This window comes from Microcaecilia unicolor, chromosome 2 (assembly GCF_901765095.1).
Source record: "Microcaecilia unicolor chromosome 2, aMicUni1.1, whole genome shotgun sequence".
In the NCBI taxonomy this organism is placed as follows: Eukaryota; Metazoa; Chordata; class Amphibia; order Gymnophiona; family Siphonopidae; genus Microcaecilia; species Microcaecilia unicolor.
In genome coordinates, this window is record NC_044032.1 from 269,878,374 (window position 1) to 269,902,908 (window position 24,535).

Below are 24,535 nucleotides of genomic sequence, written 5' to 3' on the forward strand. Positions count from 1 at the left end.
GCGAGGCATCCGCAGAAGCAGACGGACCTGATTTTGAAGATTACACTGTCTTTGGTCGGGGAGAAAGACAAACCCTGAGGCCGTGTCAAACCGGACCCCCAAATACTCGAGAGGGTCAGATGACTTTTGGGTATATTGACCACTCAGCCTAGAGTCTGCAGGATTGTAACCACTCTGGCTGTGACAAGACTACTTTCGGCTGCCGAATCCGCTCTGAGCCAGTCGTCGAGATAAGGGTGAACTCTTACCTCTCGCCTGAGACAGGCAGCTACGACCACCATTACCTTGGAAAAGGTATGGGAAGCTGTGGCTAGGCCGAAAGGCAAGGCCTGAAACTGGAAATGTTGTCCCAACACCGCAAACTGGCGAAACCGCTGATGCGGGGGCCAAATATGAAATGTGCAAATACGCTTTTTAGGTCCAGAGAAGAAACTCTCCTGGCTGTACCGCCTCAATGACAGAGCGCAGGGTTTCCATGTGAAAGTGTTGTACTCTTAGAGCCTCGTTGACTCTTCGCAAGTCGAGGATCGGTCTGAATAATCCGCCTTTTCGAGGCACGACAAAATTAATGGAATAGCGACTGCAAGGTCTCCTCTACCGCCGCCCGTTTGACAGCAGTGCCGCATCGGGACTCCACAAGCACGTCTCTCACCGGGGCACCGAATTCCAATCGGTAACCTCCTCTGATCAGGTCCAGGACCCACTGATCCGAGGTAACCTTGGTCCACTCCTCTAGAAAGAAGGAAAGCTGTCCTCCTACTGCAGGAATCAAGGAGTGGACCGGCGTCCCATCATTGTGGAGGATGCCCCTGAACTCCAGGCCGCTGCGGAGCGTTTGTCCGAGCGAAAGGAGTTCCTCTGCTGAAAACGGGCACGTTGAGAAAACCCAGCAGAGCGCCCCAGGCGATACCTATGAGCTTCACGGAAGCGAGGTGTAGAGGAGGATGAAAACACAGAACCCTTGGAAAAAGGCCTCGGCCTATCCTCAGATAACCGCTGGGACTTAGAGTCCCCTAGGTCTAACAATCTTCTTCAAATCCTCTCCAAACTGGAGGCCCCGAAAGGGTAACCTCACCAGCCTTTGCTTAGAGGCCATGTTAGCCGCCCAATGCCGTAGCCAAAGGTGGCGGCGGGCAGAAACCGTCACAGACATGTTTAGCCGAAGCTCTGACCAGATCATAAAGGGTGTCATTGCGGGGCAATCTCAGAGAGGGACCCCCCCACACCATCCGTGGGTTGTTCCACCGCCTGTAACCAGGAAATATATGCCTGGGCTGCATAGGAACTGCAAATAGACGCCCTTAAGGCAAGGCCCGCAATTTCAAAGGACCGCTTCAGCACAGATTCCAGCCACTGGTCCTGCATGTCTTTCAAAGCGACCCCTCCATCTACTGGGAGAGTGGTCTTTTTAGTCACCGCCGTGACCAATGCATCCACTTTAGGCATCCCTAAAGGGGCCAAGTGCTCCTCAGAGTAAAGCTGACCCATAGCCCTGCCCACTTTCAAAGGCCCATCGGGGTCAGACCATTGAGCTGAAATAAGCTCTTGGATGGAGTCATGCACAGGAAAAGCCCGAGTAGGCTTCTTAGTACTCACCATCCTAAGATTAACAGAGGAGGGATCGCCCTCGGCAGGATCAATCGAGAGGGCCTGCAAGGCGTCAGTAATGAGAGCGGGCAGCTCGTCACGGTGGAAAATCCAAACCACACTGGGATCATCCGAGTCCAGTGGCTAACAGGCACCCTCATCTGGATCATCTGTCCATGAGGGCCTGCCAGATCCCTCAGACTCCCCACAGCCTGACCATGGGGGGGGGGGGGGGGGCGCATCACTTTTAGACGGGGAATTTACCCATCTACGTTTACCATCCTTCCAACGCTCGGGGGAAGAAATAACCTCTGTAGCCAGCCCCGGCCATCAACCCCCGGAGAGGATCCAGAATGCAACGCAGTGTCAGACATCTGCGGCAGAGCTCTTTTCAGCATGAAGGTTTTATGCATTAAAAGCACAAACTCAGGGAAGAAAAACTCACCCTGACCCTCCGCCTACGAATTAAGCGAAATGGATGTTGGAGCTCCTCTGGCAGCCTCCAAACAAGGCGTCCCCCTACACTCAGACACCTCCGCAATCGCGAGGGTTGAGACACGCGGCGCTTACAAAATGGCGCCCGCTGCCAGCTCCATCGAGCAGGAAGAATCATCGCTCAGCATGCTTGTACTAGCGTGTCTAAGGAGCACGTTTTGCACAGCCCTGCTGCTGATCTGCGCTTAACACAACAGGAGCAGCGCTTAACTCCCTCAGCAGCCATCGCCCGACTGGACGGAAATATGGCAATAAAATGGCGGCTTCACGCCAAAACTTACCCCGTTCAGAACAGCATCCGCGGGACCTCCCCGGAGGAGCTGGGCACCACTCTCACCTCAGAAGACCGAGTCAACGAGCTCCAGTCAAGCTGCACAGAACCAGAATCTCTGGAAAAAGCCTCAGAAATAGCAACGCTGTACAAGCGCGCATTTTTTTTTTTAACGCTGTGAGGGAAGTTGGAGGCAGGCAGCAACAAAGGGACTCCGGGAGGAGGGGGGAATGTGTAAGGCAGGGAAAGGGCGAACCTATATGCCTAAAGTGGGCACCACCAGCCACAACATCCCTGCTCAACTGGCAAAGCACAGCAGCCACCCCATAAAGAAATCCAGGAGCTTATCAAGCTACGTCCACACCTGCTGGGAGACAGAGAAATACTGAAAGCAGCTGGGGCTAGCTGTCCAAGGGTAACTGTGGTTCTTCAGTGTTCTCTATCTCCACCTGCTGGTAGGCGGGTAGAACCCAATTAATGGATTCAACTGCTGCTAAGGACGTGGTTCAACTGCTGCTAATAAGTGGTTCTTTTTCACGCCAAAGGTGGTCATCACCTGACACTATTGTTAGTATGTTGCCTTTTTCTCTCAATAGTCAAGGCAAGGGGGGGAAGAAACCACCTGACAAAAAAAAAAGTACCAACTCATGATTGGCTGCTTTAGAAATCAGGGAATTTATGTGCAGGAACTCAGTGTCAATCCTAGTCCTATCAGATCATCCCAGCCTTGTGGTTCCTGCTTTTTCACCACAGCCACTTCAGGGTCCCAAATGAGTTGGAGCTGGCTCAAAATATATTTTCACATTTGCTGCTGCCAGGTCCTGCAGAGAAACTCCCATCCCGCACCAATTCCTCAACTTGTTCCCATAAGTGTTATATTGTCTGCCACCACCTGAAATGTCTTACCCCACGCCAGAGGCAAGGGCTGCTGTCACCAGTTCTAGAATCAGGTGTCTTACAGCCTTACGAGATTTCATTTACAGCAAGAAACTTTGGCAGGTAGAGTTTTTTTGTTTGGGGGGGGGGGACCTACAGCCACCCACACAGGATACCCCTACACATCATAGAGCCCTAAGAACTACCAGATGGTAAAGCCCTAGAACAATGGTTTTCAACCCGTCCTCAGGGCATACCCCAGCCAGTCAGGGTTTTCAGGATATCCCTACTGAATTCACAGCTCCTCTCCCAACCAGGTACACATGCTGTCCCATGCCAGAGGATGGATTTAGATTTAGGATTTAAATCGCACAGGTACACTAGGTATTCACTGTCCCTAAAGTATTTTTTTTCTTCAGTGTCCTCAACTGTAAGGACTTTTTTTCTAGCATTAACTGCTATCATGCAAAAGCCAGCCTTGAACCTGTAACCTTCAGAATGGAGGGTAGCCACCTTCCAGGAAACAACACTGCCTCCTGGTGAGAAGATATATAGCCATTATAAAATTCTCAACTTCTCCATCCCAGGGAAACAGAGCACCCAGCACTTAAGTATTCTTGGCATGAAACAGCAATAAAATGCCAGTTGATTCTACCAATACAGGAGTGATCAGGTCTTATTCCATGCACACGCCACAGCTTAATCTGGAGAACCCCCTCCAGCTTTGCCTTTGGCCAGGTGCTAAGCCTTCACAGACTGCAACTGCCCACCAGGCGCCTAAATGCTTACCTCTCAAGCCAGGCCAGATGCACTGGCTGACACCCTTAACTACTACAACTTAACTGCAGCATACTCTACACCCCTCCCCCTTTAAAAGAAACATACTAGAAGCAAATGAAGGGAGACCAGATTGCCCCTAATGCCTGCCTGCTCCTAGGCTGACTATATGCACTGGCTGACACTTCCATTTTCCAAACATACCGGAAAACATGTGATCACTTCAGATCCTGCGACAATCCAAATCAACAGCACTACAGAACAGTGGGAGGCAGTATGGAAAGAGGCTGTGCTGTCAGTTCCTCTTGCTGTGGACCCAGTTGTGAAAAGAAACAAAATTATATATCTTACCTGATAATTTTCTTTCCTTTGGTCACAGCAGATGAATCCAGACTTGTGGGGTATGACCATCTACCAGCAGGTGGAGATAGGGAGTGTTGAACTGAACTCTGATATAAGACAGTATGCTCCTTAGCCAGTCTATTTCTCAAAGCAAAAAAACGAAACACGATTCCCTCCTCACAAACCACATATGAATCAGAACTTGAAACAGCAGCCAGCAAAACAGAGAAACAGGCACAGAGGAGCGACCAGGTGGGAGAACTTATCTGTCCCACAGAATATCCAGTACCTGCTGGTCTGAAGTTATATTGGCCCACTCCTCCCAAAGACCTAAAGATGCCCTCCAATTGAACAGGAAGAGGACCAGCCTAGCATTATTGTGACTGGAGGTGGCAGGTACTCAGGCCACCCGTCAGGAAGGCTTCCCATCTCCCCGATGGGCTTGAAAGCGGGACCTCTGGCCATATGTCTTCCAACCCCTTTGTTATTTCTTACTGTCGCAAAACTGCACCTGTGTAGACAGATGAGCAAGCCAAGGGCTTTTTAGGCTATCCTCAAACGCTGAGGCTTTGATTCACCCAGCTCCTTAACCAAATTGCTAAGGTGCTCCCTAAGCAGCCACTTGCCCCTGAGAGGCAACTTCTCCAGGCAGGTCTTAGAAGACATCTGCTGCCCAGTTACACAAACATAGCTGGTGCCGTGATGTGACAGCCAAAGACATGCTCTTGGCAAGCACCCAACACGTTATACATGGTGTCCAAATATGCCAGACCAGCCTCCTGCAAGCTAGCCTGCTGATGCTACTGCAGACTGACCCTCACCACAAAGGATGAGCAGACACCTGGAGCCCCGGGGCCACAACCTTAAACATCTGCTTCAAGGTATGTTTTGAGTTTCCTGGCCTACAAGGGCTCCAAAATTGCGCCAAGTTCAATTCCTCCAGATTAAATAATAGAAAACCATCAGGTCATCCCCCTCTTTGGGAGGAAGCTTGCCCTTCAAAAGCTCTCAATGAAGTCCCCCCTCTGAACACAGCAAGGCAATCAATAGAGAAGAAGCTTGGGACATCTTAATCCCCTCCAAAAAATCCAAATGAGACCTCTTAGGGCTGAAGGAGCTGCCCTCACCAGTAGCAGGCTGCTGTGTCCCCTGCTTGAGTAAAGAAATCCTGGTGTAGCTGTAAAACTCCAGGAACCCCTGAAACTGCGCTGAGTCCAGAGGCCCAGCCAGAGAGACTACAGTCTGCATGGAAAAATCCTGTCCCAGCGCTGCCCCATCTGCAGTGTATGTGATAACATGGTCACCAGTCCCACCTCAACCTGAGGGGAACCATACTGCCCTGACACTGACGATACCGCCCACTGCCAACACTCTCCTGCAGCAGCTTCTGCCTCCAACTCTCCTGCTCCCCTTGGGATCGCTGGCCTGGACCTCCAAAGCCAGACATGAGAGGACACCTCGGGGAAAGGAGGAAATTGTGGATATTATGAGGACAGTAGTGCTGGTCATTGGGTGGGGAACTAATATAAACCAAGACCCCCATTTTTTGGGCCTTTTTGGCCCACAAAAATATCAGTTTATATTCAAGTATATACAGTAACCTAACTTCATCTTTTCGTGTGTAGTACATGAGAACTGGATGACAGCCAATTTGACACAGATTTTTAAAAAGGGTTCCAGGAGTGATCCAAGCAATTACAAACCAGTAAGCCTGACTTCTGTGCTGGGCAAAATAGTGGAAATTATTATAAAGAATAAAATTAAAGAACACGTAGACAAACATGATTTAATGGAACAGAGTTGGCATGGATTCAGCCATGGGAGGTCTTGCCTCAATTTGCTTCATTTCTTTGAAGGCGTGAATAAATAAAGGCAAGCCACTGATGTAGTGTACCTAGATTTTCAGAAAGCTTTTGACAAAGATCCTCATGAGGGACTCTTGCAATGTTCTGTTGTGAATTAGGAATTGGTTATTGGATGGAAGACAGAGGGTAGGATTAAATGGTCATCTTTCTCAATGGAGGGTGAATAGTGGAGTGCTGCAGGGATCTGTACTGGGAACGGTGCTATTTAACATTAATAAATGATCAGGAAATTGGAATGAGGTGATTAAATTTGCAGATGACAAAACTATTCAAAGTTGTCAAAACATGCGGATTGTGAAGAATTGCAGGAAGACCTTAGGAAATTGGAAGACCGGTCATCCAAATAGAAGATGAAATTTAATATAGACAAATGCAAAGGGATGCACATTAGGAATAACAACCCAAATCAGTTATCTAATGCTAGGGCCCACTTTAGGAATCAGCACAAAGACCTAGGTGTCACATTGAAATCTTCTGACCAAAGTGTGGCAGTGGCCAAAAAAAGCCAACAGGATGCTAGGAATTATTAGGAGAGGGATGCAAAGTAAGACCAAAAATATTACAATGCCTCTGCATTCCTCCATGGTATAACCTCACCTTGAGTATTGTGTTTAATTCTGGTCAACATCTCAAAAAATATATAAAGCAGAATTAGAAAAGGTTCAAGGAGGAGTGACCAAAATGATAGAAGGGATGAACTGCTCCCGTATGAGGAAAGGCTAAAGAGGTTAGGGCTCTTCAGCTTGGAAAAAAATGGCTGAGAGGGCATATGATTGAGCTCTACAGAATCCTGAATGGAGTAGGTGAATTTGTCATTCAAAAATACAAAGACATGGGGACATTCAATGAAATTGCACGGAAATACTTTTAAAACAAATATGAGGAAATATTTTTTTCACTCCAATAGCTAAGCTCTGGAACTTGTTGCCAGAGGCCGTGGTAATGGAGGTAAATGTAGTTCCTGGAGGAAATGTCCATAGCCTGGGAAGTCACTGCTTGTCCTGAGATTGGTAGCATAGGGGAATGTTGTTACTAATTTTTCTGCCAGGTACTTGTGAACTGGATTGACCAGGGCTGTAAGCAGGATACTGGGCTGGATGGAACATTGGTCTGACCCAGTATGTCTGTTATGGGAAAATTAGGTTCTTACCTTGGTAATTTTCTTTCCTTTAGTCATAGCAGATGAAGCCATTACGTATGGGTTGTGCCCATCAACCAGCAGGGGGAGATAGAGAGCACTCAAATTTCACAGTGCCACATGGTCAGCTAGCTCCACTGCCTCTTCAGTATTTGAAGCTTCCAAAGCAGTATAACAAACCACAATGGGAATAAAACTTTCCTCACAGCGAACGATGGCCCCATAACAAGGGCATGAACTCAAAAGGAGGGATTGAACATCCTCCTGGAGGGAATAAACTCGTCCTCCTCTTTGTATTTATGGAGGTAATGCACACATCCTCCTGGAGGGAATGAACTCAACCTCCTATAAGTGAACAAGAATCCTGAAGACTGTTTTCCAACTTTCTCCCAAGGAAGGATTAGAACTTCAGGAAACAACAGAACCTGAAACAGATTCACATCATACAGAATCATACAGGGAGGGCTCATGGCTTCATCTGCTATGACTAAAGGAAAGAAAATTACCTAATTTTCCCTTCTTTATCAAGCAGATGAAGCCATTACGAATGGGATGTATCAAAGCAATCCCTATATAGGGTGGGAACAAGTCACAACACGCGCTAGCACTTGTGCTCCAAAATGTGCATCCCTCCTAGCAGCCACATCCAGCCTGTAATGTCGGGCAAATGAGAGCTTAGAAGCCCATGTTGCTGCACTGCAAATCTCATGAAGAGAGAGTGCTCCAGTTTCAGCCCAAGAGGAAGAAATCGCTCTTGTAGAATGTGCCTTAAAGGCTACAGGCGGAGGCCGGCCGGCAAGCAGATAAGCTGAAAAGATTCTTTGAGCCAGCGGGCAATAGTGGCTTTAGACGCTGGAGACCCTCTGCAAGAACCTGATAGTAAAACAAATGATCAGAGGTCCTGAAAGAATTAGTAACTCGCAGATACTGCAACAGAGTCCTGCGCATATCCAACAGGTGCAACTGCCCAAAGGATTCTGGAAACTCCTCCTTAACAAAAGAGGGTAGAAAAATAGGCTGGTTTAGGTGAAACGCTGAAACCACCTTAGGCATGAAGAGAATAGCTAATTAAGGAGGATTGGTGTATTCACCTTGTTCTGCTAAAAAGTGGCAAGAGTTCCAACAGGTAGCATAGAGGGGTCAAAAGTAGGGGGCTCTGAGGTCAGGGGGGATAGGGACCTAATGATAATAAATAGTTATATAGCCCGCTGCTTTCAGTTTAATAATCCAAAATATGGGCAAACCAACTTAGAAATAAGAGGAAAAAGTGCATAAAAGAGGTTTGTGGAGGAAACACTAATATTCCCAGTCCAGGATTAATAGCACTAGACTATTGCAACCTGCTGTTCACAGCTCTCCTACTGAACCATCTCTCTCTACTTCCATCTATTCAAAATTCAGTTGTGCAACTCATCTTCCACGTCTCCCTATATTAACATAATTCTCCTTCTCAAGTCACTTCAGTGGCTTGTTCACATTTCTGGATAGACTTCAAACTTTTCTTACTCACCTACAACATCTTTAAGTCTGTGACTCATTACCTCTCCTCTCTCCCTATATCCCTCTTTGGGACAGGGCTGGTGTTAGACATTCAGGGACCCAGGTCACCTACCTTGCTAATTCAGGCAAATTTGGGGTCCCCTGTGGCACGAGGAGTCCATTAGTTTTTTTTTGTACAAGTTTAGCTTCATTTGTCTTTATTTGAAGTTTCATAAATAAAAAATTTTCTAAAAATGGAATAATCTTTTCAATGGGGTGGAGCTAGAGTGGGGGAGGAGCTAGGACGGGGCCCCACCAAATTGGTCTGCATAGGGCCCCGCACTTGCTAAGACCGGCTCTGAGAGCAGGGAAAGTGAAACTAGTGTGTTCACATCCACTGGGGGGATGGATAAGGCAGGGAAAGGGCTAACCTATGTGCCTTTAAAGTGAAGCTGCTATAGCCTCTAACACCCCGGCTAACAACTGGCAAGCCAGGAGCCACCCCCAGGCATATTTTTTAAGGAGCTTGATCAAGCTGCAACCACCCTGCTTGGGGAGAGAGAGAATACTGAAGAGGCAGTGGAGCTAGCTGACCATGCGGCACTGTGAAATTTGAGTGCTCTATCTCCCCCTGCTGGTTGATGGACACAACCCATACGTAATGGCTTCATCTGCTTGATGACAAGGAAGTACCCATTGCTTTAAACAAAAAAAAAAAATTGTTAACCACTTGATATATATTTTTTTTTTTTTACTATTTGCAGTATATTACATAAAGCTCATCTGTGAATGCTAAGAGATATAGGCAAATGGTGAAGATGACATGAAGCATCCCTTGCTCCAGTACCAAACTTGAGCCTATTCAAGCCCTCAAATATATATACATTTAAAGAGTATCAATATGCAGACTTCTAAAGATGCCTAGATCCTTGGTCTTCAGGATCAATTCAAGGACCACTAACAGGTCAGGTTTTCAGGATACCTCTAATGGGCATGTAAATTTCTCTAATGCATGTTCAATACCTCCACACAGTACACAAATTTGCCATTCATGTTCATTAGGGGTATTCCAAAAATCTGACCTGGTTGTGGCCCTTGGACTGTAAGTGAAGACCAAGGCCCTATGCCATCAGGACTACATAAGGGGGTAGTCCTATCCCAGCAAGAAACATCTTTATACTGTCACCTGCCAGTGAACCATTGGAGCCTTTTCTTCTATGCTCAGTCTGAGGCATTGAAATCACAATTACAAGCAGCACAGCACCATCAAAGGAAAAAAAACACATTGGGTGTAATTTAAATACTGCTTTGTTTCACATTGTGCTTCACAATTTTCTTTATTTTTAAGGAACACCTTTTGGAGCTTTAAGTAAAATCATTTAAGTTGAAAAAAAAAAAAAGCTAACTATCCCTGAAATGGTGAGAAAAGTCAACCTTGTCACTCATTAAATTTTCCAAAACAAAAAAACAGCCCTTCTAGCAGGGACACATCCAATTAATGCTGCCATTCTGTTTTTAATAACTTTCATAAAATGTTCAAAATATACACCACGAAGCCAAGAGAAAATAAAAGGCATAAAGTATAAGCCACGATACTCCACATCAGAAAACTCTAGTGAAATAGCCAAGGTCATGGGCCTCAACTACCTTAATCTCTAACAGGAGAATGCAAGACTGCCTCTTGGGTTGATCTTAGAAGCCTAGCCTATAAAGGGGCTCATTTTCAAAGCACTTAGCCTTACAAAGTTCCATAGATGACAATGTAACTTTGTAAGTCTAAGTGCTTTGAAAATACGCCTCAAAGTCATCCAGTCTCCAAAATAGTCCAGTTGTAGTTATTTTTGGCCTTAAAAAGCCAGGATTAGTGTTTTGAATTGGGCAGACATCAAATTGGTAGCCAAGTTATTTTAATATGGATCTAATGGCAAGTTACAGCTTTATAACACTACAGTCACACAGAATTTTCTGGTAAAAAAATTAAAAAGAAATTCTGTATACCTGTTAATAGTCCAATCTTGACAATTAGAGCCTGAATTACAAAAGACCACTTCCTCAAAATGCTGAAAGCTTTCAACCAAGCTTTTCCATGATGGTTCAGATCAGGAATTTTACTGCTGAGAGCATTAGCCTTTTTTTTCAGGGGGGGGCTTGTGTTCTGTTTAAGCATTATTGGATACTTTTATATTACATTTGTTTAGAGAAGTCAAAAATAGATCACCTTATGAAATGCATTTAGTCATCCTATGCAGCGACCTCCAGGTAGGAAACAGCACATAATTGAATGATTAATTACCTCATGAAATGCAGCTTCCCATATGTAGCCTGGACACTCCCACATTCTGGGGCACCAGACTGGAATTTAACGAGACATCAAGCCTTCTAAATGGTAAAGCAATATCAGGCATGACTTGCACAATCAGCCATAAGAGCTTAGTTCTTTTTTTTTTCTAGTGGAAAGGAGAACATTCAATTCCTTATATTGCTACCTTCAAATGCCACTTAAATCTGTACTTTAGATCACTCCAGTGCCAATTGTTCTCAACCCAGTCCTCAGGACATACCTAGCCAGTCAGGTTTTCAGGATACCCACAATGAATATGCATGATACAAGTTTGCTTACAGTGCAGGTTAAGGCACACCAATCTTATGCAAATTCGTATTCTGGGTATCCTGAAACCCAAATGGCTAAGTGTGTCCCGAGGACTGGGCTGAGAAGCACTGCTCTAGTGGTAGACAAAGCCAACCATCCATATGTAGCTGGTAATGGATCCCAACTGCCTTATCACCAAGTTTTTAAATACTACAACAAGGCAAATAAAATTGGCAGGACTATACATACAGAGGAGCAGAACATAAATTTCCTAGTGCCATTCAAGTTCTCTCCAAGAAAGAAGCAAGCCATGTTAAATAATTCCCTCCCCCACCCCTCCCCAAGTACCTCAATCCAACAATTCTTATGATTTAATTCCGGCATAATCCATTTAACCATCAAGTTCAAGGCAGAGATCACATAAGAAGGTACTTTCTCCCTAGAGGGCTCAATCTTGTTTTTTGTTCCAGAGGCAAAAGAAGGTTAAGTGACTTGCCTGTCACAAGGAGCTGCAGTGGGAATCAAATCCAGGACACTAGGATCAAAGCCTGCCACACTAACCACTCCTCCACTCATTTCCCTTTTGTCTCCTCAAATGTGCCATGGAGTAAATAAATGTCACCATTACCGGTTGGGTAGCATATGGGCTCTACTCAGCACCTCACAGCAACAGGACACAGTAATGGCTCAGATGTGCAAGAACCCCACATGCCTTCCTCTCCCTAGCATGAGCCATGGAAATTAACTGGCAGTATTTAGGGTATGAACAGCTGTGCCCTGCTCTATGAAGCCTCCAATGGTACTATTTTCCCTAGCTTTTCTTTTCACCAGATCAGCCCTCTGCCTACACTGCTGGATCTGCAGAAATAGATGTTCTGCAGGTTGCCTTGGGCTTGAAAAATTTGAGAAATATTACCCATAAAAAACCTAAAGATAACTACTAGGTGTGAGAATCAAAGAAGCCACAGAGCCCAGAATGCAGGGGGGAAGAGAGAAAAGCCAGAGTGGAAAAAGTACAGATCCCCAGAATGCATTGCGGGAGGGGAGGAGGCAGGAGCGTAGAGAACACAGATTTCAGACTGCCTGGAAGAATAGGAGAGAGGAGGACAAACGAGTACCTGAGCTGCAGGACAGGAAAGGAGAGGGGGCTGATTGGGAGATGGAATCAGCTGAGGAGAGGGTGGAACACCTGAGGGAGGGGGTGGAGAATGAGGGGATGGAATGGGAGGAGTTGGAGCAGGTAGGAGAAGGGGTGGAAGAGGAAATGGAGGTGGGAGAGGAAGTGGCTGGAGAAGAAGAGTGACTTCTAGAGGAGCCCAAAAGTATCAAGAAAAGGATAATAGTCAGGAGAGATCCGGCGGGTGGATGTCAAGAGGTAAAGTGTTGACAAATTGACAAATGAGGGTGGTGGATCTTTAAAGCCTGGCTAAGCCGTGCTGTGTAAAAAGCCTAGCTAAGCTGAACTGTTTGAGGCCTTGCTGAAGAGGGCGGTGTTTGAAAGCTGGGCTAGCTGAACTTTGGAGAGAAAGCCTGGCTAAGCTGGGCTGTGTTTAAAGCCTAGCTAATTTGAACTGTTTTGAGGCCTTGCTGAAGAAGGCGGTGGGGGAAGGCCTTGGCTAGCCGAACTGTGTTTAAAGCCCGGCTAGCTGAACTTTGTTGGAAAGCCTGGCTAGTCGAACTGAGTTTGAAGCCCGGCTAGCAGAACTGTGTTTGAAAGCTGGGCTAGCTGAACTTTGGAGAAAAAGCCTGGCTAAGCTGGGCTGTGTTTAAAGCCTAACTAGCTGAACTTTGTTTAAAGACTAACAAGCTGAACTGTGTTGCCCCGCCTTGCTAGTGGAACTGTGTGGCAGTGACAGCGAACTGCACGGACGAGTGTGGAGTCGGAAGCAGACAGCACGGATAAAGGAGAGAGACAATTACGCGGCCGGAAGGAGAAGCTGACATAGGGTACAACCTTAAGCACTGCCTTCCAAACTATACACTCAACCTCCATTTCAATACAAACAAGCACATCCCTCCAGCCCTATCTGCTTCCCCATGCCACTTCTCCAAGGTACTAGCTCCCAAAAAAACATGCACGGGCTTGAGTTGCAGAATCCTCAGCTTAAGCCTGTTGCCACCATGGTCATGAGCCCAAAAGCACATTGTCATGACCAGAGTCTAGGAAGCAGTGATTCAGGTACCCTCACAACTCATCTATAAGGGCTACTAGAACCATTGATGTGTCAGAGCCAAAAACCGATTGAAAAATACCTGTAAAACTACATGCACCAGGTTCTGGAGAGATCATGCTAGTTTCAATACCAAGGGCATTTTGAAAAATAAGAACAAAGGAACGTGATTTCAGTAAGGCTACCATGCATTTTAAGACTAGCGATGCCTACTGGCTCAATATGCTCAACAGGGTTGATCCAGGTTTCACGCCATTGAATGAAGGGGCTTGTGATTTACAAACTACAAGTCCCTACATGCAATGGGCTGAATGATCAACCCTGTCAGGTGAACCTGGAGCCAGTTGACAACTCAGACAATGTGGGAAGGCTCTTCTGTTTTTGATTTGATAACCTAGCTTATCAGAAATTTAAGGTGGAGTATAATATATTAACATACACAATCCCAAAATAAGGGCATCGCCTAGTTCCATGTCAGAACACACAGATTCAGCCCTGGGCCCACTATGCATACAGACTTCCCCCAATTGTCCAAAGAAATCAGGAATACAAATTCACACACACAATAGGGCAAAGCCAGGATCAGACCAAAGCCTGCATCTTAAAAAGACTCCACCAGGACCAGAGCACCGGGCAAAAGGACAGCAGAAATCCAGGACTGGTCCAAAGTCTCCCTGCAGAAGCCATGTGCCTTAGATACTGTCTATACCACTTACCCTGACCACTTTCTCCATCTGTCGGTATCTGAAGAGGACAGTCTTTAAAGAGAAGATTCAAGAGAATCTGAGGAAGCTACTGCAGCCACCAGTCAGTAAATAAATGTACAGACTTAAGACTCCAGATTAAAAAATAAAAAAAAACATTATACAGTAAATCATTTTATATATAAACATATCTAAAGTACTGGTAAATATAAGCTTAGTATCAGTAAAGTCAGAGCCAGACAGTACAAAATAGTCAAAGGTTTCATATACCTGGCAGCCACGTAAGCATTTCAAACTCAAGTACACTTTACTCTTATTTCTGTGCTACTCCGAAACATGTGTTAACTAGTAAAAAAGGCCCGTTTCTGACACAAATGAAACGGGCGCTAGCAAGGTTTTCCTCAGAGTGTGTATGTGAGAGTGAATGTGCGAGTGTGTGAGTGAGTCTGGGTGCAAGTGTGCCTGTGAGAGAGTGTGTGAGAGAATGAGTGTGTGCAAGTATGTGAGACAGTGTGAGAGTGTGTGTTTCACATAGATACAGTGTGTGCGAGACACAGACTGTCTGCGAGACTGAGTGTATGAGACCAAGAGTGTGTTAGTGACTGTGTGACACATACAGAGTGAATGTGATACAGTGTGAAAGAGTGTGTGAGAGTGAGTGAGAGAAAGACATTGACAGAGAGAGGGTGTGTGTGTGTGTGTGTGTGTGACAGATAACCCCCCCCCCCCCCCTCTCTCTGGTGTCTGAGCGTTACTGTGCAGGACGCTGAGCTCTGGCTGTGCTTCAAGGAACTAACCAATCCTATTTAATAGAATGCACCTCCAACATTCTGAAGCTGAGAAACCTCGTGTGGTTGGTCACTTCTGCTTGTGATGAACCCGGAAGTACGTGATGTCAATTCAGGAGATGGATACAGAGAGCAGGAATGCCTCAGCCATGCAGTCAGCTTCAGAATGTTGGAGATGTGTTTTATTATATAGGATGGGATACTTGTACAGGCTAAAATGGTGCTGCACTAGCTCCTACTTCCACCTAAGCAAGCACAGGCTCACAGTACCCAGAGGACTACAAGTCCAAGCAAGGACTGGGAAAAAATAGGACTGGATCAGTCTGACCAGCTGAAAGGGAGCCAGGAAGCTAATAGTAACAAGTGACTGTGCAGACTAAAGTGTTCAGCAGGCTACCCTTGGATTTTTATCCCAGTAAAAAAAACCTCCACCTCCATCACGTATCAGCTTAAACATAAGGTACACAAATTTAATTAAAAAAATTAACATGGTGAGAGGCATTCCCAGGGCTGGCTCCTCATTTATTCTCTCAATGACATGAAACAAGCCACAGTGACAGGGCAGATCCAGGCCAGTTTAAGTATCAAGTACTGTACTAACACTGCAGGTCCTCATTCAATCCCCAAATTGGCAATTCTGTTCCCTGGGTAAGCATGAAAGGATAATGCCACGGAGGAAAGAGGGAGCATGCCCTTGCTCAAAGACCATGATCACAGAGTTCTAGAAAGAACCTGGAACCATTAATGCAATACTACTACTACTTAACATTTCTAAAGCGCTACTAGGGTTACGCAGCGCTGTACAATTTAACATGTTAACATGGAAGGACAGTCCCTGCTCAAGGAGCTTACAATCTAAAAAGACAGGTGTACAATCTAAAGACAAGTGTAGAGTCCGTCTTGTAGGTAATACTATATTTCATGAGAGGTTAGGTGCCGAACGCGGCATTGGAGAGGTGAGTTTTAAGCAGAGATTTGAAAATGGGTAGGGAGGGAGCTTGGCGTAGGGGTTGAGGAAGATTGTTCCAGGCAAAGGGTGAGGCAAGGCAGAATGAGCGGAGCCTGGAGTTGGCAGTGGTGGAGAAGGGAACTGACAGGAGGGATTTGTAACCAAGCTAGGTTACATGAGGAGGCAGGAAGAGAAGTTGCAAATGAAGGTTCGTGTCACCAGATCCCAGATATGGTTGCAATTCAGCTGCAAGAAAAGGGCAGTGCTATATCAAATGTATCAAGCTATATCAGTGGTCCTCAACCCAATCCATGGGACAGACTAGGCAGTCAGGTTTTCAGGATACACATGATAAATGGGAATGAGAAATTTGCATGCACTACCTCCACTGTATGCAAATATCATGCACATTCACTGTGGGTATCATGAAAACCTGACTGCCTAGGACTGGGCTGAGAACTACAGAGCTAGACTATTTAAAAATCAGTGCAATTTTCCAATGTGATCCTGTCTCTTCCCCAATATCTAATTTCCAGTATTACAGCTGTGTGTCTTACTGCCATATTTATTTAAAGCTATATACATCCTGAGGTCACTGTTCCATACCTGTTTCTCAAACAGGCAACTGCTTAGGTTCAAATTAAAATCAATGCAGCTGCGTCAGAAAAGATCTGTGAGGAAGAGGGAAGCATTTGGGAAATTTCAAAATGAGAAATGGGAAAATAAAGCAAGACCTGGGGGTTGATTCAAAGGGTAAGTTTGTTCACTGGGGCAGGGGAGAATGCAGAAACCCTCTCAGCCACTACCTCACACCCCACTTCAGTTAGGACCTGAGACTTCTGGGTCTTGGCAAAGGGCCATCACAGAGATGGGCCAAGCTGGGAGGGAAATACAAGAGGGAAAGAAGAGTGGGAAGATAGAGGAGAACTGCCCAGATAGGAATAAATGCTTATGAACAGTTTTTTTGGTAGAGGCTGGCAAAGTTTGTTAGTCCTGCTTCAGAATGAAATGGCCACTAACAGCTGTTCCCATCCAATGCTGTTTTCTGGCAAAGCTGTCTATGGCACATCTCAAAGCATCAGACTTACTCCCAGTACACTGCCCTATCAACAGCTTCAAGATCGGTGCTCCCTTTCGGCAGCTTTCCCCATATGGCTCTGCTTTTTAGCCCCTGAATTAAATCTGAGGCCCTGCATCCTTCTCAAGCTTCCCCTGAGCTATGCAGTTTTCCTTTATTGTAAGGGCGGCAACTGCTAGTCAAGCAAGCCAGGAAAAAAAAGGATGGTATCACTCATATCCAGAAGCTGTCAGAAAATCTATTTAAGACAATGCTTGTTTTAGCAGACTCTTTACCCTTAACAGTGATTTATAACACACCTTAATTACCACAGAATTGAAGTCTCACATAGCCTGTGAAAGTGTACCATGGCAAACATCTTAAAAAAAACAAATTTAGCGTCTCCTGGCCTATTACACAGAACAAATTACAGTAAAACTTATTTCTCTGCAAACTGGCTGCTTCAAAAGGTGGTAGGAGATAGTTACAAAAGCACACTAACATCTGATTACTTACTGCCTGTTCTGTTCAGCTACTGTTCTATGGAAAGCGAGCCCAGGAAGGTCCCAGCAAGCCCACTTACCAACAGATCCACGACATCCGAATAGTCAGCCATTACCAAGGGCTGTCTCCTCCCAACAGGTTCACTGCATTTACACATTTAAGTCAGACTTTTTAGTTCTCAACTTATTTTTGGCAAAGGGGCACTTATTAGTTAAAGAAAACTGCATATTGAGGGGTAAGTGTTTGAGTGGTTATTAAACATCTGGGAAATTTTGACTACAGTGAGATTTATTTTATCATTTTTGCTCAAAGAGATCACCTATTTGCTTTGCACTTCATCTCCTTCAAGTAACCAAATTGTCAGAACAGATGTTACCAATACACAAAAATTACAGAAGCTTTTCTCAGATTCAAAATACAGAAACTATTTCCTCACAGATTCAGGTCAAGATGGGAAAGAATTTTGCAAAAAGAACTGTTATCAAATCTGATAACCAATCTACATCTTATCTGTAGTTCCAATATCTAGATTGTTATGATATAGCTATAGTAATTAAATACAAACCCTTACTAACATTAAGGCCCTAAAATAAAATCCAATAAAAATATATCAGAAGTATTTCTAATCCCAGATGGAACGCTTACAAAAATACACACATTTCACCATAAAGCCATTTAAACGTTTTTTTAAAAACATGCCCTTAATTCCTAAATTTTAGATTGTCAAATCTAGAAAATAAACTGCTTGGGTAGACAATTGGAGAGCACAAACCTCAACTGCTTTGTAATTTATACTGGTCCAGTCTCCCACACACCAGGATAAGAACCTGATTTACTAACACTTTTCTCTCACCCCATGTACAGAAAAAAAAACAGCAAAGCCTTAAATGAAATAAGAGCATCTGATAATTTATCCAATACTAAGCTGTATGTGGCAGAAAGGGTTTATGAATGGAAGAGGGAAGGTGGCAAATTACTCTGGATAGAGTCACATGGGCTATTCAAGCCTGAACACAACTCATTAAAACACATGCTAGGGGGTCTCCTCGACAGTTTCATGTCTTCACATAGATAAAAATAAAACTTGGCAGCTACAAGCAAATTTTGTCAGAAATCAAAATGTTATAACCTGGTTAGCCCTACAAGAGCTAGCTACAAAAAAAAACCATTACATTTAGTAAAATAAAATCAACTGGTGCCTGGAAATGCAATATTTATATCCTCTCATTTGCCACCAAATGCCATTATCTCCCAGACCTTAATTAACTTCATATAACTGAATTACCTCAATTTCAACACAATCTCTCTCACCATGGCACATTTTTAGAAATTTAATTTGGCTTTTTGTCTGTTTTTTAACCAAAGATGCACAGAAACAAATAGAAGAAAAAAGTACAGAATAGAGAAAAGAATAAGACTGACAGGCTCACCACCTTCCACCTGCTGGAGACAGATTACTGGATCTTTCTCTAGCTGGCAAGGGCTCTTATTGGCTCGCTAGAGTCACAGTTTTTTTTTTCTCAGTCTCCACCTGCTGGAAGGAGTACACAACCCATCAGTCACATTCTGGGCCGGTCCTGAGGGATGCTAAGGAATGCCATTATCTCCCAGACCTTAATTAAACTTCATGTAACTGAATTACCTCAATTTCAACACAATCTCTCTCTCCAAGGCACATTTTTAGAAATTTAATTTGAAGCACACAACCAAATGACTCGGATGTTTTCATGGGAGAACTGCTACAGCAGTGGAGCACCAGTAGAGCAGCATGCACAGGCCAATAATGGGAAGACCCTGTTGTGAATTTAACATGCACAAGCTTCAAAAAGGTCTTCAGCAATTCAAATTTTGCACCTTAGGTGAAGAAACTGATCACTGCCTAGTAAAGAGCATGCTGAAACCATTATTCCATCAGAGTCCTTTTTGGCAAATGAGAATCTGAGCAATTCATTGCATACAAAAATTCACCCCACCCCCAAAACATTCAGAATGTCACACACAAAAGACCCACACCATAAAGAGAAAATTCCTGCTCTTACCTGCTGTACTGAAATTTTTTTTACCAGTGAGTTACTGCCAGCCAACCACAAGCAGGTACAGACTGGGCAGCTTCCCAATTCCTTAGCACCCAGGGCTAAGACATCTGTACACTAACCATGAAAGCAGCCATGAAACAAATGGAGTAGTCAGGAGTGTAACATCCTTAATGTGCTGAACACCATGCATAGGAAGAAAACCCAAACCACCACTAAAATGGATTAGCAGGACTGTACCATTACAGGGAAAGAAATCATTTTAGTTCGAGATTTTTAAAGCAAAAGTCACACTAGGGGCCTTTACAGGTTCCCATGCAGCTCCAAATCTCAACTTACAGCAAGTTTAAAGCATTGTTTTCCACCTAGCCCTAGGCAGAAGATAATCATAAAACTAGAGCTTATCAGTTTACTATTTAGCCAAATACAAACGAAAAAATACTCAGCTGAATACAAATGCCGAATATGAATGGGCACTGAGTTAACAAAAGAAACATGAAATCAGAGATCATGTTTATTTCAGTACGATTTAGCACAGTAGAGCCCAGATTATTCGCATTTGAATTTAAATATCACTATCTGGATGAATACAAGTAGCATTTGTGCACCATTTGGGGCAAAATCAAATATGAATATTCAGTACAGCCCTAAAAACAAAAATATAATTTTTTTAAATGTACATATACATCATGGTCTGCCCCACAGCCTACTAGCAACCTATATGAAGCAAGCCACCCAGCCACAGCACAGAATATACAAGAAGATCCAACCACACAGCCACAGGTCCCCCCACACAAGACCCTTCTGTTATGTCACTACCCCAATAAATCTCAACCCAGATTCCACTTCAAAGAAACTCACAGACCTTACTGAGAACATGCTCATGGGGCCAGGCTATCTCCACCAAGAATACTTCAGAAACACGTGACAAAAAAACAAAATTACATATCAACAGGCAATCAGTATGTCAACTCCTCACAGGCCAGAGGCCTAACATTATTCCAAGCAACAGTAATCAGAGCTAGTTTAGTACAGAACACAATTAGCATTTTGAGTATCCCCACATACCCTGTATCTTCTGAGCCAGGGATGCAGGACAATATAAGACAAGTATCTCAGAACTGTATTATTCCTCCAGAGATTCGTTTTGCAGAAACTGAAAATTAACTGCATTCCACAGCTCACCTGTCTCCTAGGATCTCATTCTATAGACAAAGAAGACAAGATCTGCTTTGAAAATCTCAGGTCATCTTAGCTGCCAGCAGGCTAAACTCCCATGATACATACTCCAATTACTAGGAGAATCAGATCACATGTTCCACTCCAATGTGCCAGAATCTGACCTCTAAAAGACTAGCTAAGAATGTCATGCTCCACCAATCAGCCTTGCAGTTTCCATAGGATACAATATTCCAGCTGCTGGGCTACTTCCCCAACAGCCACTCCCAAATGAAAGCGCCATGCATTGACATACACACATCTTAGCAAGAGCACCTTAAAACATTTCTACTGTGCAAGTTATTAAAGGTCACAGTTAAGACTATAAAGGACTAACTACACTTCAACACCAGGTGCAGCTCTAAAGACTCATTAAACTTGCAAAAACACATTAACATTGCCATCCTCCTAAACCTAAATCACCTGCAGTATCTTCACATACTACTGTGAAGGCACCAAGAAACCTTTACTAAGAGTATTTACAACTTAAAAAGATTATAAAACTTTGTAATTACTTCAAAATTATGGAGGTGGCGGCTTTGGAAGCACAAGGGGAAAAACACAAAAGCAGCCCATCATCCATGAAAGCACAGTCAAGGACAGATGAACAGCCACTGAAGTACAAACGTACAGATGTGGCTCCCTATTGGTAGCATATTAACCGTCTAGAACCACTAGTTTTTTGTTTTTTTCCAAATTCAACAGATCATACTCACACAGTAAACTCTATTAGAAAGCTGGGGCCTCAAAAATAGACCACCTTTTGTGCCTTTAGCTTAGGGCTCACAATACAAGTGTACCATTCCAGATGATGCAAGATCACTGAAGGGAGGAAGAGACATTGATAGATCCAGAGAAACAGAATGTGGTGGAAAATAAACTTCATGTCCCCCAGAAAGGTACCTCATCAGTGACAAACCACACAAGTACACGATGGGGCAGTATGCGTGTCCTATATATACCAAAAATTAACTTTACCCTGTCCTCCACCCAGAGCTGGATCCCCAAGGAAGTTTAATGAAGCGTTAATGAGGGACTGCAAACCAACAGCATCAACAGCTTTGCTACACCCCCATTGGATTAGGAAATGTCAATTCATAGGGGTTTTTTTCACCACCTTCTGGCCCACATAATTGCAGCTTCATGTCACAAATGTTAAGGCCTAAAAATCTCACCACATTAGCTTGCCTTGCGCTCTGGAAAATAATTTAGAGACGGGAAGGGCGAGAGCTTCAACCTCTACACCTATTACACAGACGAGGGAGGGTGTGTACACTGCGAGGGATCCAACAGCACATGCCTGCCGAGGGGGGGGGGGGGTATAGAAAAGGGCAAAGTGATGATAAACTGTGTAAAAAGGCCAAAAGCACTGCATGTTTACTCAACTTTTTCTTCCCTGAACTCCGGCATTTCCCGGAAATGTCCCCCCTATCTCCTCCGGCTCAGAACCAGCACCGGAACTGTTTGAAATAAGATAAGAAGCCATAGCCGACCTTCCCGCCAGCAAAGGAGAAGGTACCTCCCCCACAAGATACGGGATATTGGGGGGGGGGGGGGAAGAGGGAGGAGGATGTTACAAACCCTCGAGCCCCACCCTCCTTCAGGCGCGCGCTGCAGAGGGGGAGCACGTGGCACAGCCCCGGGAAACGAGCAATGGGCGGCTCACGCGCCAGTAGGGCGCGGCGGAAACAGTGCAAGAAAAAGGTGGGGGAGGGAAGAAAGGGTTTCCCCCACCATTAAATAACCTGCCGGTCCCTTAAAATGTGTTTTATCAACCGAAGCCAGACATTAAAAAAAAAAACAGGTGCCTCACTTTTATTAAGCAAAAAAACAAGCCCTCAAAAAAAAAAAAACACTCCGCGCGGTTTTTTCCCCTGCGGAGCTTACGGGTACGAAGCGGAGCTTAAGTGTTATAGGTTTATCGCTTCCCCCCCCCCCCCCCCCCCCCCGCCCTAGCTTTTCTTTTATTATTTGTTAGCTAATAGAGCATGAACAGCCCTCTAAAGCAATTAACTGTCACCAAATCTAACTCACCGTTTAACTACGGAAAACCAAACTTGTATTACTCTGCAACCATTGTAACAGCCTCCCCCCCCCCCCCCCGTCTCTAATCAACACCGGATTTAATTTTAGATTTAGTCTCCCCACCCAGAAAATTTACGAGCATAACTTTACGGCGTCAAACCACCGTTTCCGTCCGTTCTCAAGGTTAAGCATCCAAGTTTCGCGTTCTAAACCTCCCTGGACACACCCAAGCCCGATTCAGAAGATGGAGGGAAAAACGGTTTCTTTCTCCTGCCTCGTTGCACACACGTGCTTCATAAAATCTGCTCTGCATCCATTTTGGTTCGCTCAACATTATTCCTAAAATAAAACGGGCAGAGGGAGAGAAAAAAAAAACCCTACATGTTAGAATAACCTTGGGCAACCGTAGAAATTAGAAAGGAAGTTAAATTGTTTTAAGCGACAGACCACTGCTGCCTAATTCGTGGGGCGCGCAAAAACTATGTATTTTTTTTTTCTCATCTCTACTCCAGACACCCTTTCGTTATACACGATCTACACTCACGCTCATCATTGGCTTTCTTACTTCTGAGCCCACTCACTTTTAGGATCGCCGAAAAACACGCTCGTCGTTGCAGCAAGAACACTCAACTTTGCATCCAAGCCTACACGACAGATGGCGGGAGATCCGCACTCTCGAGGGCCGGCAAAGGCCACTAGAGAACGCAAACCTCAGCGGACACCAACCCAAACCAGAGGGTAGTGTCAAGAGGTGTATTTATAAGATCCCTTCGGTGACGAAAGGGGCGGGCTTTGCCGAGCGTCCCGGGGAAGGGGGGTGGGGCTTTACAAGACGGACATATTAAGGGGAGGAGCCTACAGTGCCGCCCTTTCTGCGTGTGTGTAGACTGCAAAGATCCTTCGGTAGTAAATATTATTAAAAATATTAGTTTAGTAATGGTTGTAATGCTTTTCTTTTCTTTTTAGAATATAGCATTTGGGGTTTTTTTTTAACGTCAGTGTCTTAATTTCCCCTTTATTTAAATATCAATTGTTATCTCTAACACCCTTCTGGTTTGGTGGTGTAGTGTTTAAATACGCTATAATTGTTCCTTTTACTGGCCTAGCTGTAAAAAGTCGCAAGGTCTCACACAATGGTTGAAAACAAAGAGAGAGCCGACGTGCGTGGGATGATTAATCAGTAGTGTGCTGCAGTGTGGCTGGACTAGGGTTTGCCTGAGATGCTGGCCCTTGTTAAAATCCAGGGCATGTCTCAGAGACCAATAGGCCGTACGCTGGAACACCTGCCCAATTGGGGTTATTCCATTAACTGAGATCCCCTGAGGCAATTGCGAAAAATCTTTAATCAGCAGGACAGAAAAACAGTTCTCTCAATTACAAGATTTCCCACTCCTCTCCCCCGTCTTTTTTTCTTTAAGGAAACGGTGCTAATGTGAATAAATCAGGAGAGCGGCCTCATTCGGGGTTTTTGATGGAAATATGTGCTTAATATATAGTTACCATATTAAAAGCCAATACAGCTGGTGCAAAATTATGAAGTGTACCACGCGACTCTATTCAAATGTATCTTTACCATTATTATGTATTTTTCCGCTTACATATATTTTTCTAAAGGCGTGTGATTAGTCTGACTCTGAAACTGTTTCTAAATACTGCAGACTTTTCC

General features: G+C 44.6%; 1 protein-coding gene across 6 annotated transcripts in view; it reads right to left on the bottom strand.

Annotated features, from left to right (window-relative positions):
• ELAVL2 (ELAV like RNA binding protein 2) overlaps window positions 1-23,583 on the bottom strand; it is a 520,063-nt gene extending 496,480 nt beyond the window's left edge. For all 6 annotated transcript variants that reach the window (XM_030194168.1, XM_030194167.1, XM_030194166.1 and 3 more), the window contains exon 1: window positions 23,451-23,583. The gene's annotated coding sequence lies outside the window, so the exon portion shown is untranslated. The remainder of the gene's footprint in view (window positions 1-23,450) is intronic.
• Window positions 23,584-24,535: the final 952 nt, after the last annotated feature.